The following is a 16,630-nucleotide window of genomic DNA, read 5'->3' as shown; positions in this document are numbered from 1 at the left end:
TCTATATCCCGAACAGTCCACTTATTACTATAGCGGCCTAGAAAGAATTAACTGAATTCACCAAGTTACTGAGATTCGGCTCTCAAATTTTTGATAAATCTTTAAAAGTACACATCTTACAAGAGCCTGCTCCTGGGAACTAACTGAATTCACGAAGATACAGCGATTCAGTTCGTTAAAACGTTGCTCTATCTTGAATAACAAGCTTATTGCATGTTAATCCTATTGGGAAACTATTGAATTCAACGTGATACATAGATTCAGTTCCTTAAAATGTTACTATATATTGAAATGCACACTCATACAAGCATGTCCCATTGGGAACTAACTGAATTCACCAATTTGATTCAATACGTGAAAATTTTTCTATATCCCGAACAGTCCACTTATTACTACTGTGGCCTACTGGGAACTAACTGAATTCACCAAGTTACTGAGATTCGACTAAGCAAATTTTGAAATATCTTTAAAAGTACACATATTAAAAGATCCTGCTAGAGGGATCTAACTGAATTCACAAAGAAACTGTGTTTCAGTTCGTTAAAACGTTGCGCTATCTTGAATAACAAGCTTATTACATGAGAATCCTATTGGGAAACTACTGAATTCACCATGATACTTAGATTCCGTTACTTAAATATTGCTATATATTGAAAAGCACACTCATACAAGCATATCCCATTGGGAACTCACTGAAATCGCCTAGAAATTTTGATTCCATTCGTGAAAACTTTTCTATGTCCCAAACAGTCCACTTATTACTATTGCGGCCTACTAGGAACTAACTGAATTCACCAAGTAACTGAGATTCGGGTCACCAAATTTTGATAAATCTTTAAAAGTACACATATTACAAGAGCCTGCTACTGGGAACTAACTGAATTCACAAAGAAAAAGTGTTTCAGTTCGGTAAAACTTTGCTCTATCTTAAATAACAAGCTTATTACATGCGATCGTATTGGGAACCTACAGAATTCACCATGATAGTTAGATTCCGTTACTTAAAATGTTGCTATATATTAAAAACCACACTCATACAAGCATGTCCCATTGGGAACTCACTGAATTCACCAAGAAAGTTTGATTCAATTCGTCAAAATTTTTCTACATCCCGAGCAGTCCACTTATTACTATTGCGGCCTACTACGAACTAACTGAATTCACCAAGTTACTGAGATTCTGCTCAACAAATTCTGATAAATCTTTAGAAGTACACATCTTACAAGAGCCTGCTACTGGGAACTAACTGATTCACAAAGAAACAGCGTTTCAGTTCGTTAAAACGTTGCTCTATCTTGAATAACAAGCTTATTACATGTGAATCCTATTGAGAAACCTCTGAGTTCAACGTGATACATAGATTCAGTTCCGTAAAATGTTGCTATATATTGAAATGCACACTCAAACAAGCATGTCCCACTGGGAACTAACAGAATTCGCCAATTTGATTCAATACGTGAAAATTTTTCTATATCCCGAACATTCCACTTATTACTATTGAGGCCTACTGGGAACTAACTGAATTCACCAAGTTACTGAGATTCGGCTCAACAAATTCTGATAAATCTTTAGAAGTACACATCTTACAAGAGCCTGCTACTGGGAACTAACTGATTCACAAAGAAACAGCGTTTCAGTTCGTTAAAACGTTGCTCTATCTTGAATAACAAGCTTATTACATGAGAATCCTATTGGAAACTACTGAATTCACCATGATACTTAGATTCCGTTACTGAAAATGTTGCTATATATTGAAAACCACACTCATACAAGCATGTCCCATTGGGAACTCACTGAATTCGCCTAGAAATTTTGATTCAATTCGTGAAAATTTTTCTATATCCCGAACAGTCCACTTATTACTATTGCGGCCTACTAGGAACTAACTGAATTCACCAAGTTTCTGAGATTCGGCTCACGAAATTATATAAATCTTAAAAAGTACACATATTACAAGAGCCTGCTACTGGGAACTAACTGAATTCACAAAGAAAAAGTGTTTCAGTTCGTTAAAAAGTTGCTCTATCTTAAATAACAAGCTTATTACATGCGATCCTATTGGGAACCTACAGATTTCACCATGATAGTTAGATTCCGTTACTTAAAACGTTGCTATATATTGAGAGCACTCTCATACAAGCGTGTCCCATTGGGAACTAACTGAATTAGCCTAGAAATTTTGATTCCATTTGTAAAAATTTTTCTATATCCCGAACAGTCCACTTATTACTATTGCGGCCTACTAGGAACTAAGTGAATTCACCAAGTTACTGATATTCGGCTCACCAAATTTTGATAAATCTTTAAAAGTGCACATATTAAAAGAGCCTGCTACTGGGAACTAACTGAATTCACAAAGAAAAAGTGTTTCAGTTCGTTAAAACTTTGCTCTATCTTAAATAACAAGTTTATTACATGCGATCCTATTGGGAACCTACAGAATTCACCATGATAGTTACATTCCGTTACTTAAAATGTTGCTATATATTGAAAAGCACACTCATACAAGCATGTTCCAATGGGAACTCACTGAATTCACCAAGAAATTTTGATTCAATTCGTCAAAATATTTCCATATCCCGAGCAGTCCACTTATTACTATTGCGGCCTACTACGAACTAACTGAATATACCAAATTACTGAGACTCGGCTCAGCAAATTCTGATAAATCTTTAAAATTACACATCTTACAAGAGCCTGCTACTGGGAACTAACTGAATTCATAAAGAAACAGCGTTTCAGTTCGTTAAAACGTTGCTCGATCTTGAAAAACAAGCTTATTACATGTTAATTCTACTGGGAAAATACTGATTTCAACAGGATACATAGATTCAGTTCCTTAAAATGATGCTATATATTGAAATGAACACTCACACAAGCATGTCCCATTGGGAACTAACAGAATTCGCCAATATGATTCAATACGTGAAAATTTTTCTATATCCCGAACATTCCAGTTATTACTATTGCGGCCTACTACGAACTAACTGAATTCACCAATTTACTGAGATTCGAATCAGCCAATTCTGATAAATCTTTAAAAGTTCACATCTTACAAGAGCCTGCTACTGGGAACTAACTGAATACACAAAGAAACAGCGTTTCAGTTCCTTAAAACGTTGTCTATCTTGAATAACAAGCTTATTACATGTTAAATCTATTGGAAAACTACTGAATTCAATGTGATAAATAGATTCAGTTCCTTAAAATGTTGCTATAAATTGAAATGCACACTCATACAAGCAGGTCCCATTGGGAAGTAACTGAATTCGCCAATTTGATTCAATACGTGAAAATTTTTCTATTTCCCTAACAGTCCAGTTATTACTACTGCGGCCTACTGGGAACTAACTGAATTCACCAAGTTACTGAGATTCGACTAAGCAAATTTTGAAAAATCTTTAAAAGTACACATATTAAAAGATCCTGCTAGAGGGAACTAACTGAATTCACAAAGAAACTGTGTTTCAGTTCGTTAAAACGTTGCGCTATCTTGAATAACAAGCTTATTACATGAGAATCCTATTGGGAAACTACTGAATTCACCATGATACTTAGATTCCGTTACTGAAAATGCTGCTATATATTGAAAACCACACTCATACAAGCATGTCCCATTGGGAACTCACTGAATTCGCCTAGAAATTTTGATTCAATTCGTGAAAATTTTTCTATATCCCGAACAGTCCACTTATTACTATTGCGGCCTACTAGGAACTAACTGAATTCACCAAGTTTCTGAGATTCGGCTCACGAAATTATATAAATCTTAAAAAGTACACATATTACAAGAGCCTGCTACTGGGAACTAACTGAATTCACAAAGAAAAAGTGTTTCAGTTCGTTAAAAAGTTGCTCTATCTTAAATAACAAGCTTATTACATGCGATCCTATTGGGAACCTACAGATTTCACCATGATAGTTAGATTCCGTTACTTAAAACGTTGCTATATATTGAGAGCACTCTCATACAAGCGTGTCCCATTGGGAACTAACTGAATTAGCCTAGAAATTTTGATTCCATTTGTAAAAATTTTTCTATATCCCGAACAGTCCACTTATTACTATTGCGGCCTACTAGGAACTAAGTGAATTCACCAAGTTACTGATATTCGGCTCACCAAATTTTGATAAATCTTTAAAAGTGCACATATTAAAAGAGCCTGCTACTGGGAACTAACTGAATTCACAAAGAAAAAGTGTTTCAGTTCGTTAAAACTTTGCTCTATCTTAAATAACAAGTTTATTACATGCGATCCTATTGGGAACCTACAGAATTCACCATGATAGTTACATTCCGTTACTTAAAATGTTGCTATATATTGAAAAGCACACTCATACAAGCATGTTCCAATGGGAACTCACTGAATTCACCAAGAAATTTTGATTCAATTCGTCAAAATATTTCCATATACCGAGCAGTCCACTTATTACTATTGCGGCCTACTACGAACTAACTGAATATACCAAATTACTGAGACTCGGCTCAGCAAATTCTGATAAATCTTTAAAATTACACATCTTACAAGAGCCTGCTACTGGGAACTAACTGAATTCATAAAGAAACAGCGTTTCAGTTCGTTAAAACGTTGCTCGATCTTGAAAAACAAGCTTATTACATGTTAATTCTACTGGGAAAATACTGATTTCAACAGGATACATAGATTCAGTTCCTTAAAATGATGCTATATATTGAAATGAACACTCACACAAGCATGTCCCATTGGGAACTAACAGAATTCGCCAATATGATTCAATACGTGAAAATTTTTCTATATCCCGAACATTCCAGTTATTACTATTGCGGCCTACTAAGAACTAACTGAATTCACCAATTTACTGAGATTCGAATCAGCCAATTCTGATAAATCTTTAAAAGTTCACATCTTACAAGAGCCTGCTACTGGGAACTAACTGAATACACAAAGAAACAGCGTTTCAGTTCCTTAAAACGTTGTCTATCTTGAATAACAAGCTTATTACATGTTAAATCTATTGGAAAACTACTGAATTCAATGTGATAAATAGATTCAGTTCCTTAAAATGTTGCTATAAATTGAAATGCACACTCATACAAGCAGGTCCCATTGGGAAGTAACTGAATTCGCCAATTTGATTCAATACGTGAAAATTTTTCTATTTCCCTAACAGTCCAGTTATTACTACTGCGGCCTACTGGGAACTAACTGAATTCACCAAGTTACTGAGATTCGACTAAGCAAATTTTGAAAAATCTTTAAAAGTACACATATTAAAAGATCCTGCTAGAGGGAACTAACTGAATTCACAAAGAAACTGTGTTTCAGTTCGTTAAAACGTTGCGCTATCTTGAATAACAAGCTTATTACATGAGAATCCTATTGGGAAACTACTGAATTCACCATGATACTTAGATTCCGTTACTGAAAATGCTGCTATATATTGAAAACCACACTCATACAAGCATGTCCCATTGGGAACTCACTGAATTCGCCTAGAAATTTTGATTCAATTCGTGAAAATTTTTCTATATCCCGAACAGTCCACTTATTAGTATTGCGGCCTACTAGGAACTAACTGAATTCACCAAGTTACTGAGATTCGGCTCACGAAATTATATAAATCTTAAAAAGTACACATATTACAAGAGCCTGCTACTGGGAACTTACTGAATTCACAAAGAAAAAGTGTTTCAGTTCGTTAAAACGTTGCTCTATCTTAAATAACAAGCTTATTACATGCGATCCTATTGGGAACCTATAGAATTCACCATAATAGTTAATTCCGTTTGTTAAAATGTAGCTATATATTGAAAAGCACACTCATTCAAGCATGTCTCATTGGGAACTCACTGAATTCACCAAGAAATTTTGATTAAATTCGTCAAAATTTTTCTATATCCCGAGCAGTCCACTTATCACTATTGCGGCCTACTACGAACTAACCTAATTCACCAAATTACTGATGTTAGGCTCACGAAATTTTGATAAATCTTTAAAAGTACACATATTACAAGAGCCTGCTACTGGGAACTAACTGAATTCACAAAAAAACAGTGGTTCAGTTCGTAAAAACGTTGCTCTATCTTGAATAACAAGCTTATTACATGGGAATCCTATTGAGAAACCTCTGAATAAAACGTGATACATAGATTCAGTTCCGTAAAATGTTGCTATATATTGAAATGCACACTCAAACAAGCAGGTCCCATTGGGAACTCACTGAATTCGCCTAGAAATTTTGATTAAATTCGTCAAAATTGTTCTATATCCCGAACAGTCCACTTATTACTATTGCGGCCTACTAGGAATTAACTGAATTCACCAAGTTACTGAGATTCGGCTCTCAAATTTTGATAAATCTTTAAAAGTACACATCTTACAAGAGCCTGCGCCTGGGAACTAACTGAATTTACGAAGATACAGCGTTTCAGTTCGTTAAAACTTTGCTCTATCTTGAATAACAAGCTTATTGCATGTTAATCCTATTGGGAAACTATTGAATTCAACGTGATACATAGATTCAGTTCCTTAAAATGTTACTATATATTGAAATGCACACTCATACAAGCATGTCCCATTGGGAACTAACTGAATTCACCAATTTGATTCAATACGTGAAAATTTTTCTATATCCTGAACAGTCCACTTATTACTACTGTGGCCTACTGGGAACTAACTGAATTCACCAAGTTACTGAGATTCGACTCAGCAAATTTGAAAAATCTTTAAAAGTACACATATTACAAGAACCTGCTACTGGGAACTAACTGAATTCACAAAGAAACAGTGTTTCAGGTCGTTAAAACGTTGATCTATCTTAAACAACAAGCTTATTACATGATTATCCTATTGGGAAACTACTGAATTCACCATGATACTTAGATTCCGTTCCTTAAAATGTTGCTATACATTGAAATGCAAACTCATACAAGGATGTCCCATTGGGAACTCACTGAATTCGTCTAGAAATTTTGATTCCATTCGTGAAATTTTTTCTAAATCCCGAACAGTTCACTTATTACTATCGCGGCCTACTAAGAACTAACTGAATTCAAGAAGTTACTGAGATTCAGCTCAGCAAATTCTGATAAATCTTTAAAAGTACACATATTACAAGAGCCTGCTACTGGGAACTAACAGAATTCACAAAGAAAAAGTGTTTCAGTTCCTTAAAACGTTGCAATATCTTAAATAACAAGCTTATTACATGCGATCCTACTGGGAACCTACAGAATTCACCATAATAGTTAGATTCCGTTAGTTAAAATGTTGCTATATATTGAAAAGCACACTCATACAAGCATGTCCCATTGGGAACTCACTGAATTCGCAATTTTATTCAATACTTGAAAATTTTTCTTATCCAGAACAGTCCACTTATTACTATTGCGGCCTAATAGGAACTAACTGAATTCACCAAGTTACTGAGACTCGACTCAACAAATTCTGATAAATCTTTAAAAGTACACATATTACAAGAGCCTGCTATTGGGAACTAACTGAATTCACAAAGAAACAGTGTTTCAGTTCGTAAAAACCTTGCTCTATCTTGAATAACAAGCGTATTACATGCGAATGCTATTGAGAAACCTCTGAATTCAACGTGATACATAGATTCAGTTCCTTATAATGTTGCTATATATTGAAATGCACACTCATACAAGCATATCCATTGGGAACTAACAGAATTCGCCAATTTGATTCAATACATGAAAATTTTTCTATGTCCCGAACAGTCCACTTATTACTGTTGCGGCCTACTAGGAACTAACTGAATTCACCAAGTTACTGAGATTCGGCTCATGAAATTTTGATAAATCTTAAAAAGTACACATATTACAAGAGCCTGCTACTGGGAACTAACAGAATTCACAAAGAAAAAGTGTTTCAGTTCCTTAAAACGTTGCTCTATCTTAAATAACAAGCTTATTACATGCGATCCTACTGGGAACCTACAGAATTCACCATAATAGTTAGATTCCGTTAGTTAAAATGTTGCTATATATTGAAAAGCACACTCATACAAGCATGTCCCATTGGGAACTCACTGAATTCAAGAGAAAGTTTGATTCAATTCGTCAAAATTTTTCTATTTCCCGAGTAGTCCACTTATTACTATTGTGGCCTACTACGAACTAACTGAATTCACCAAGTTCCTGAGATTCGGCTCACCAAATTTTGATAAATCTTTAAAAGTACACATATTACAAGAGCCTGCTATTGGGAACTAACTGAATTCACAAAGAAACAGTGTTTCAGTTCGTAAAAACGTTGCTCTATCTTGAATAACAAGCGTATTACATGCGAATCCTATTGAGAAACCTCTGAATTCAACGTGACACATAGATTCAGTTCCGTAAAATGTTGCTATATATTGAAATGCAAACTCAAACAATCTTGTCCCATTGAGAACTCACTGAATTCCCCTAGAAATTTTGTTTCCATTCGTCAAAATTTTTCTATATCCCGAGGAGTCCAATTATTACTATTGCGGCCTACTAGGAACTAACTGAATTCACCAAGTTACTGAATTTCGGCTCAACAAATTCTGATAAATCTTTAAAAGTACACCTCTTACAAGAGTCTGCTACTGGGAACTAACTGAATTCACAAAAAAACCGTGGTTCAGTTCGTAAAAACGTTGCACTATCTTGAATAACAAGCTTATTACATGGGATTCCTATTGAGAAACCTCTGAATAAAACGGGATACATAGATTCAGTTCCGTAAAATGTTGCTATATATTGAAATGCACACTCAAACAAGCATGTCCCATTGGGAACTCACTGAATTCGCCTAGAAATTTTGATTAAATTCGTCAAAATTGTTCTATATCCCGAACAGTCCACTTATTACTATTGCGGGCTACTAGGAATTAACTGAATTCACCAAGTTACTGAGATTCGGCTCTCAAATTTTGATAAATCTTTAAAAGTACACATCTTACAAGAGCCTGCTCCTGGGAACTAACTGAATTTACGAAGATACAGCGTTTCAGTTCGTTAAAACGTTGCTCTATCTTGAATAACAAGCTTATTGCATGTTAATCCTACTGGGAAACTATTGAATTCAACGTGATACATAGATTCAGTTCCTTAAAATGTTACTATATATTGAAATGCACACTCATACAAGCATGTCCCATTGGGAACTAACTGAATTCACCAATTTGATTCAATACGTGAAAATTTTTCTATATCCCGAACAGTCCACTTATTACTACTGTGGCCTACTGGGAACTAACTGAATTCACCAAGTTACTGAGATTCGACTCAGCAAATTTGAAAAATCTTTAAAAGTACACATATGACAAGAACCTGCTACTGGGAACTAACTGAATTCACAAAGAAACAGTGTTTCAGTTCGTTAAAACGTTGCGCTATCTTAAACAACAAGCTTATTACATGATTATCCTATTGGGAAACTACTGAATTCACCATGATACTTAGATTCCGTTCCTTAAAATGCTGCTATATATTGAAATGCAAACTCATACAAGGATGTCCCATTGGGAACACACTGAATTCGTCTAGAAATTTTGATTCCATTCGTGAAAATTTTTCTATATCCCGAACAGTTCACTTATTACTATCGCGGCCTACTAAGAACTAAATGAATTCAAGAAGTTACTGAGATTCAGCTAAGCAAATTCTGATAAATCTTTAAAAGTACACATATTACAAGAGCCTGCTACTGGGAACTAACAGAATTCACAAAGAAAAAGTGTTTCAGTTCCTTAAAACGTTGCAATATCTTAAATAACAAGCTTATTACATGCGATCCTACTGGGAACCTACAGAATTCACCATAATAGTTAGATTCCGTTAGTTAAAATGTTGCTATATATTGAAAAGCACACTCATACAAGCATGTCCCATTGGGAACTCACTGAATTCGCCAATTTTATTCAATACTTGAAAATTTTTCTATATCCCGAACAGTCCACTTATTACTATTGCGGCCTAATAGGAACGAACTGAATTCACCAAGTTACTGAGACTCGACTCAACAAATTCTGATAAATCTTTAAAAGTACACATATTACAAGAGCCTGCTATTGGGAACTAACTGAATTCACAAAGAAACATTGTTTCAGTTCGTAAAAACGTTGCTCTATCTTGAATAACAAGCGTATTACATGCGAATGCTATTGAGAAACCTCTGAATTCAACGTGATACATAGATTCAGTTCCTTATAATGTTGCTATATATTGAAATGCACACTCATACAAGCATATCCATTGGGAACTAACAGAATTCGCCAATTTGATTCAATACATGAAAATTTTTCTATGTCCCGAACAGTCCACTTATTACTATTGCGGCCTACTAGGAACTAATTGAAATCACCAAGTTACTGAGATTCGGCTCATGAAATTTTGATAAATCTTAAAAAGTACACATATTACAAGAGCCTGCTACTGGGAACTAACAGAATTCACAAAGAAAAAGTGTTTCAGTTCCTTAAAACGTTGCTCTATCTTAAATAACAAGCTTATTACATGCGATCCTACTGGGAACCTACAGAATTCACCATAATAGTTAGATTCCGTTAGTTAAAATGTTGCTATATATTGAAAAGCACACTCATACAAGCATGTCCCATTGGGAACTCACTGAATTCAAGAGAAAGTTTGATTCAATTCGTCAAAATTTTTCTATTTCCCGAGTAGTCCACTTATTACTATTGTGGCCTACTACGAACTAACTGAATTCACCAAGTTCCTGAGAATCGGCTCACCAAATTTTGATAAATCTTTAAAAGTACACATATCACAAGAGCCTGCTATTGGGAACTAACTGAATTCACAAAGAAACAGTGTTTCAGTTCGTAAAAATGTTGCTCTATCTTGAATAACAAGCGTATTACATGCGAATCCTATTGAGAAACCTCTGAATTCAACGTGATACATAGATTCAGTTCCATAAAATGTTGCTATATATTGAAATGCAAACTCAAACAATCTTGTCCCATTGAGAACTCACTGAATTCCCCTAGAAATTTTGTTTCCATTCGTCAAAATTTTTCTATATCCCGAGCAGTCCACTTATTACTATTGCGGCCTACTAGGAACTAACTGAATTCACCAAGTTACTGAATTTCGGCTCAACAAATTCTGATAAATCTTTAAAAGTACACATCTTACAAGAGTCTGCTACTGAGAACTAACTGAATTCACAAAAAAACAGTGGTTCAGTTCGTAAAAACGTTGCTCTATCTTGAATAACAAGCTTATTACATGGGAATCCTATTGAGAAACCTCTGAATAAAACGTGATACATAGACACAGTTCCGTACAATGTTGCTACAAATATTGAAATGCACACTCAAACGAGTATGTCCCATTGGGAAGTCACTGAATTCGCCTAGAAATTTTGATTCAATTCGTCAAAATTTTTCTATATCCGAGCAGTCCACTTATTACTACTGCGGCCTACTAGGAACTAACTGAATTCACCAAGTTACTGAGTTTCGACTCAACAAATTCTGATAAATCTTTAAAAGTACACAATTACAAGAGCCTGCTACTGGGAACTAACTGAATTCACAAAGAAACAGCGTTTCAGTTCGTTAAAACTTTGTGCTATCTTGAATAACAAGTTATTACATGAGAATCCTATTGGGAAACTACAGAATTCACCATGATACTTAGATTCCGTTACTTAAAATGTTGCTATATATTGAAATGCAAACTCATACAAGGATGTCCCATTTGGAACTGACTGAATTCGTCTAGAAATTTTGATTCCATTCGTGAAAATTTTTCTATATCCCGAACAGTACACTTATTAATATTGCGGCCTACTAGGAACTAACTGAATTCACCATGTTACTGAGATTCGGCTCACGAAATTTTGATAAATCTTAAAAAGTACACATATTACAACAGCCTGCTACTGGGTACTAACTGAATTCACAAAGAGAAAGTGTTTCAGTTCGTTAAAACTTTGCTCTATCTTAAATTACAAGCTTATTACATGCGATCCTACTGGGAACCTACAGAATTCATCATAAAAGTTAGATTCCGTTACTTAAAATGTTGCTATATATTGAAAAGCACACTCAGACATCATGTCCCATTGGGAACTCACTGAATTCACCAAGAAATTTTGATTCAATTCGTCAAAATTTTTCTATATCCCGAGCAGTCTTCTTATTACTATTGCGGCCTACTAGGAACTAACTGAATTCACCAAGTTACTGAGATTCGACTCAACAAATCTGATAAATCTTTAAAAGTACACATCTTACAGGAGCCTGCTACTGGGAACTAACTGATTCACAAAGAAACAGCGTTTCAGTTCGTTAAAACGTTGCTCTATCTTGAATAACAAGCGTCTTACATGCGAATGCTATTGAGAAACCTCTGAATTCAACGTGATACATAGATTCAGTTCCTTATAATGTTGCTATATATTGAAATGCACACTCATACAAGCATATCCATTGGGAACTAAATGAATTCGCCTATTTGATTCAATAGGTGAAAATTTTTCTATATCCCGAACAGTCCACTTATTACTACTGCGGCCTACTGGGAACTAACTGAATTCATCAAGTTACTGAGATTCGACTAAGCAAATTTTGAAAAATCTTTAAAAGTACACATATTAAAAGATCCTGCTAGAGGGAACTAACTGAATTCACAAAGAAACTGTGTTTCAGTTCGTTAAAACGTTGCGCTATCTTGAATAACAAGCTTATTACATGAGAATCCTATTGGGAAACTACTGAATTCACCAGGATACTTAGATTCCGTTACTTAAAATGTTGCTATATTTTGAAAAGCACACTCATACAAGCATGTCCCATTGGGAAATCACTGAATTCGCCTAGAAATTTTGATTCCATTCGTGAAAATTTTTCTATATCCCGAACAGTCCACTTATTACTACTGTGGCCTACTGGGAACTAACTGAATTCACCAAGTTACTGAGATTCAACTCAGCAAATTTGAAAAATCTGTAAGAGTACACATATTACAAGAACCTGCTACTGGGAACTAACTGAATTCACAAAGAAACAGTGTTTCAGTTCATGAAAAGGTTGCTCTATCTTAAACAACAAGCTTATTACATGATTATACTATTGGGAAACTACTGAACTCACCATGATACTTAGATTCCGTTACTTAAAATGTTGCTATATATTGAAAAGCACACTCATACAAGCATGTCCCATTGGGAACTCACTGAATTCACAAAGAAATTTTGATTCAATTCGTCAAAATTTTTCTATTTCCCGAGCTGTCCACTTATTACTATTGTGGCCTACTGGGAACTAACTGAATTCACCAATTTACTGAGATTCGGCTCACCAAATTTTGATAAATCTTTAAAAGTACACATATTACAAGAGCCTGCTACTGGGAACTAACTGAATTCACAAAGAAACAGTGTTTCAGTTCGTAAAAAAAATTGCTCTATCTTGAATAACAAGCGTATTACATGCGAATCTTATTGAAAAAATTTGATTTCAACGTGATACATAGATTCAGTTCCGTAAAATGTTGCTATATATTGAAATGAAAACTCAAACAAGCATGTCCATTGGGAACTCACTGAATTCGACTAGAAATTTTGTTTCCATTCGTCAAAATTTTTTTATATCCCGAGCAGTCCACTTATTACTATTGCGGCCTACTAGGAACTAACTGAATTCACCAAGTTACTGAATTTCGGCTCAAAAATTCTGATAAATCTTTAAAAGTACACATCTTACAAGAGTCTGGTACTGGGAACTAACTGAATTCACAAAAAAACAGTGGTTCAGTTCGTAAAAACGTTGCTCTATCTTGAATAACAAGCTTATTACATGGGAATTCTATTGAGAAACCTCTGAATAAAACGTGATACATAGATTCAGTTCCGTAAAATGTTGCTATATATTGAAATGCACACTCAAACAAGCATGTCCCATTGGGAACTCACTGAATTCGCCTAGAAATTTTGATTAAATTCGTCAAAATTGTTCTATATCCCGAACAGTCCAATTATTACTATTGCGGCCTACTAGGAATTAACTGAATTCACCAAGTTACTGAGATTCGGCTCTCAAATTTTGATAAATCTTTAAAAGTACACATCTTACAAGAGCCTGCTCCTGGGAACTAACTGAATTCACGAAGATACAGCGTTTCAGTTCGTTAAAACGTTGCTCTATCTTGAATAACAAGCGTATTACATGCGAATCTTATTGAGAAAAATCTGATTTCAACGTGATACATAGATTCAGTTCCGTAAAATGTTGCTATATATTGAAATGCAAACTCAAACAAGCATGTCCCATTGGGAACTCACTGAATTCGCCTAGAAATTTTGTTTCCATTCGTCAAAATTTTTCTATATCCCGAGCAGTCCACTTATTACTATTGCGGCCTACTAGGAACTAACTGAATTCACGAATTACTGAGATTCAGCTCAACAAATTCTGATAAATCTTTAAAAGTACACCTCTTACAAGAGTCTGCTACTGGGAACTAACTGATTCACAAAGAAACAGTGTTTCAGTTCGTAAAAACGTTGCTCTACCTTGAATATCAAGCTTATTACATGCGAATCCTATTGAGAAACCTCTGAATTCAACGTGATACATAGACACAGTTCCGTATAATGTTGCTACAAATATTGAAATGCACACTCAAACGAGCATGTCCCATTGGGAATTCACTGAATTCGCCTAGAAATTTTTATTCAATTCGTCAAAATTTTTCTATATCCCGAGCAGTCCACTTATTACTACTGTGGCCTACTAGGAACTAACTGAATTCACCAAGTTACTGAGATTCGACTCAACAAATTCTGATAAATCTTTAAAAGTACACATCTTACAGGAGCCTGCTACTGGGAACTAAGTGAATTCACAAAGAAACAGTGTTTCAGTTCGTTAAAACGTTGCTCTATCTTGAATAACAAGCTTATTACATGTTAATCCTATTGGGAAACTACTGAATTCAACGTGATACATAGATTCAGTTCCTTAAAATGTTTCTATATATTGAAATGCACACTCAACAAGCATGTCCCATTGGGAACTAAATGAATTCGCCAATTTGATTCAATAGGTGAAAATTTTCCTATATCCCGAACAGTCCACTTATTACTACTGCGGCCTACTGGGAACTAACTGAATTCACCAAGTTACTGAGATTCGACTAAGCAAATTTTGAAAAATCTTTAAAAGTACACATATTAAAAGATCCTGCTAGAGGGAACTAACTGAATTCACAAAGAAACTGTGTTTCAGTTCGTTAAAACGTTGCGCTATCTTGAATAACCAGCTTATTACATGAGAATCCTATTGGGAAACTACTGAATTCACCAGGATACTTAGATTCCGTTACTTAAAATGTTGCTATATATTGAAAAGCACACTCATACAAGCATGTCCCATTGGGAAATCACTGAATTCGCCTAGAAATTTTGATTCCATTCGTGAAAATTTTTCTATATCCCGAACAGTCCACTTATTACTATTGCGGCCTACTTGGAACTAACTGAATTCACCAAGTTACTGAGATTCGGCTCACGAAATTTTGATAAATCTTAAAAAGTACACATATTACAAGAGCCTGCTACTGGGAACTAACTGAATTCACAAAGAAAAAGTGTTTCAGTTCGTTAAAATGTTGCTCTATCTTGCATAACAAGCTTATTACATGCGATCGTATTGGGAACCTATAGAATTCACCATAATAGTTAGCTTCCGTTTGTTAAAATGTAGCTATATATCGAAAAGCACACTCATACAAGCATGTCTCATTGGGAACTGACTGAATTCACCAAGAAATTTTGACTCAATTCGTCAAAATTTTTCTATATCCCGAGCAGTCCACTTATCACTATTGCGGCCTACTATGAACTAACCTAATTCACCAAGTTACTGATGTTAGGCTCACGAAATTTTGATAAATCTTTAAAAGTACACATCTTACAAGAGCCTGCTACTGGGAACTAACTGAATTCACAAAAAAACAGTGGTTCAGTTCGTAAACACGTTGCTCTAATTGAATAACAAGCTTATTACATGGAAATCCTATTGAGAAACCTCTGAATAAAACGTGATACATAGATTCAGTTCCGTAAAATGTTGCTATATATTGAAAGGCACACTCAAACAAGCATGTCCCATTGGGGACTCACTGAATTTGCCTAGAAATTTTGATTAAATTCGTCAAAATTTTCTATATCACGAACAGTCCACTTATTACTATTGCAGCCTACTAGGAATTAACTGAATTCATCAAGTTACTGAGATTCGGCTCTCAAATTTTGATAAATCTTTAAAAGTACACATCTTACAAGAGCCTGCTCCTGGGAACTAACTGAATTCACGAAGATACAGCGTTTCAGTTCGTTAAAACGTTGCTCTATCTTGAATAACAAGCTTATTGCATGTTAATCCTATTGGGAAATTATTGAATTCAACGTGATACATAGATTCAGTTCCTTAAAATGTTACTATATATTGAAATGCACACTCATACAAGCATGTCCCATTGGGAACTAACTGAATTCACCAATTTGATTCAATATGTGAAAATTTTTCTATATCCTGAACAGTCCACTTATTACTACTGTGGCCTACTGGGAACTAACTGAATTCACCAAGTTACTGCGATTCGACTCAGCAAATTTGAAAAATCTTT

The sequence above is a fragment of the Rattus norvegicus genome, chromosome 14 (assembly GCF_021556685.1).
Source record: "Rattus norvegicus strain SHRSP/BbbUtx chromosome 14, alternate assembly SHRSP_T2T, whole genome shotgun sequence".
Classification (NCBI taxonomy): Eukaryota; Metazoa; Chordata; class Mammalia; order Rodentia; family Muridae; genus Rattus; species Rattus norvegicus.
Note: the sequence above shows the minus strand (reverse complement) of the source record.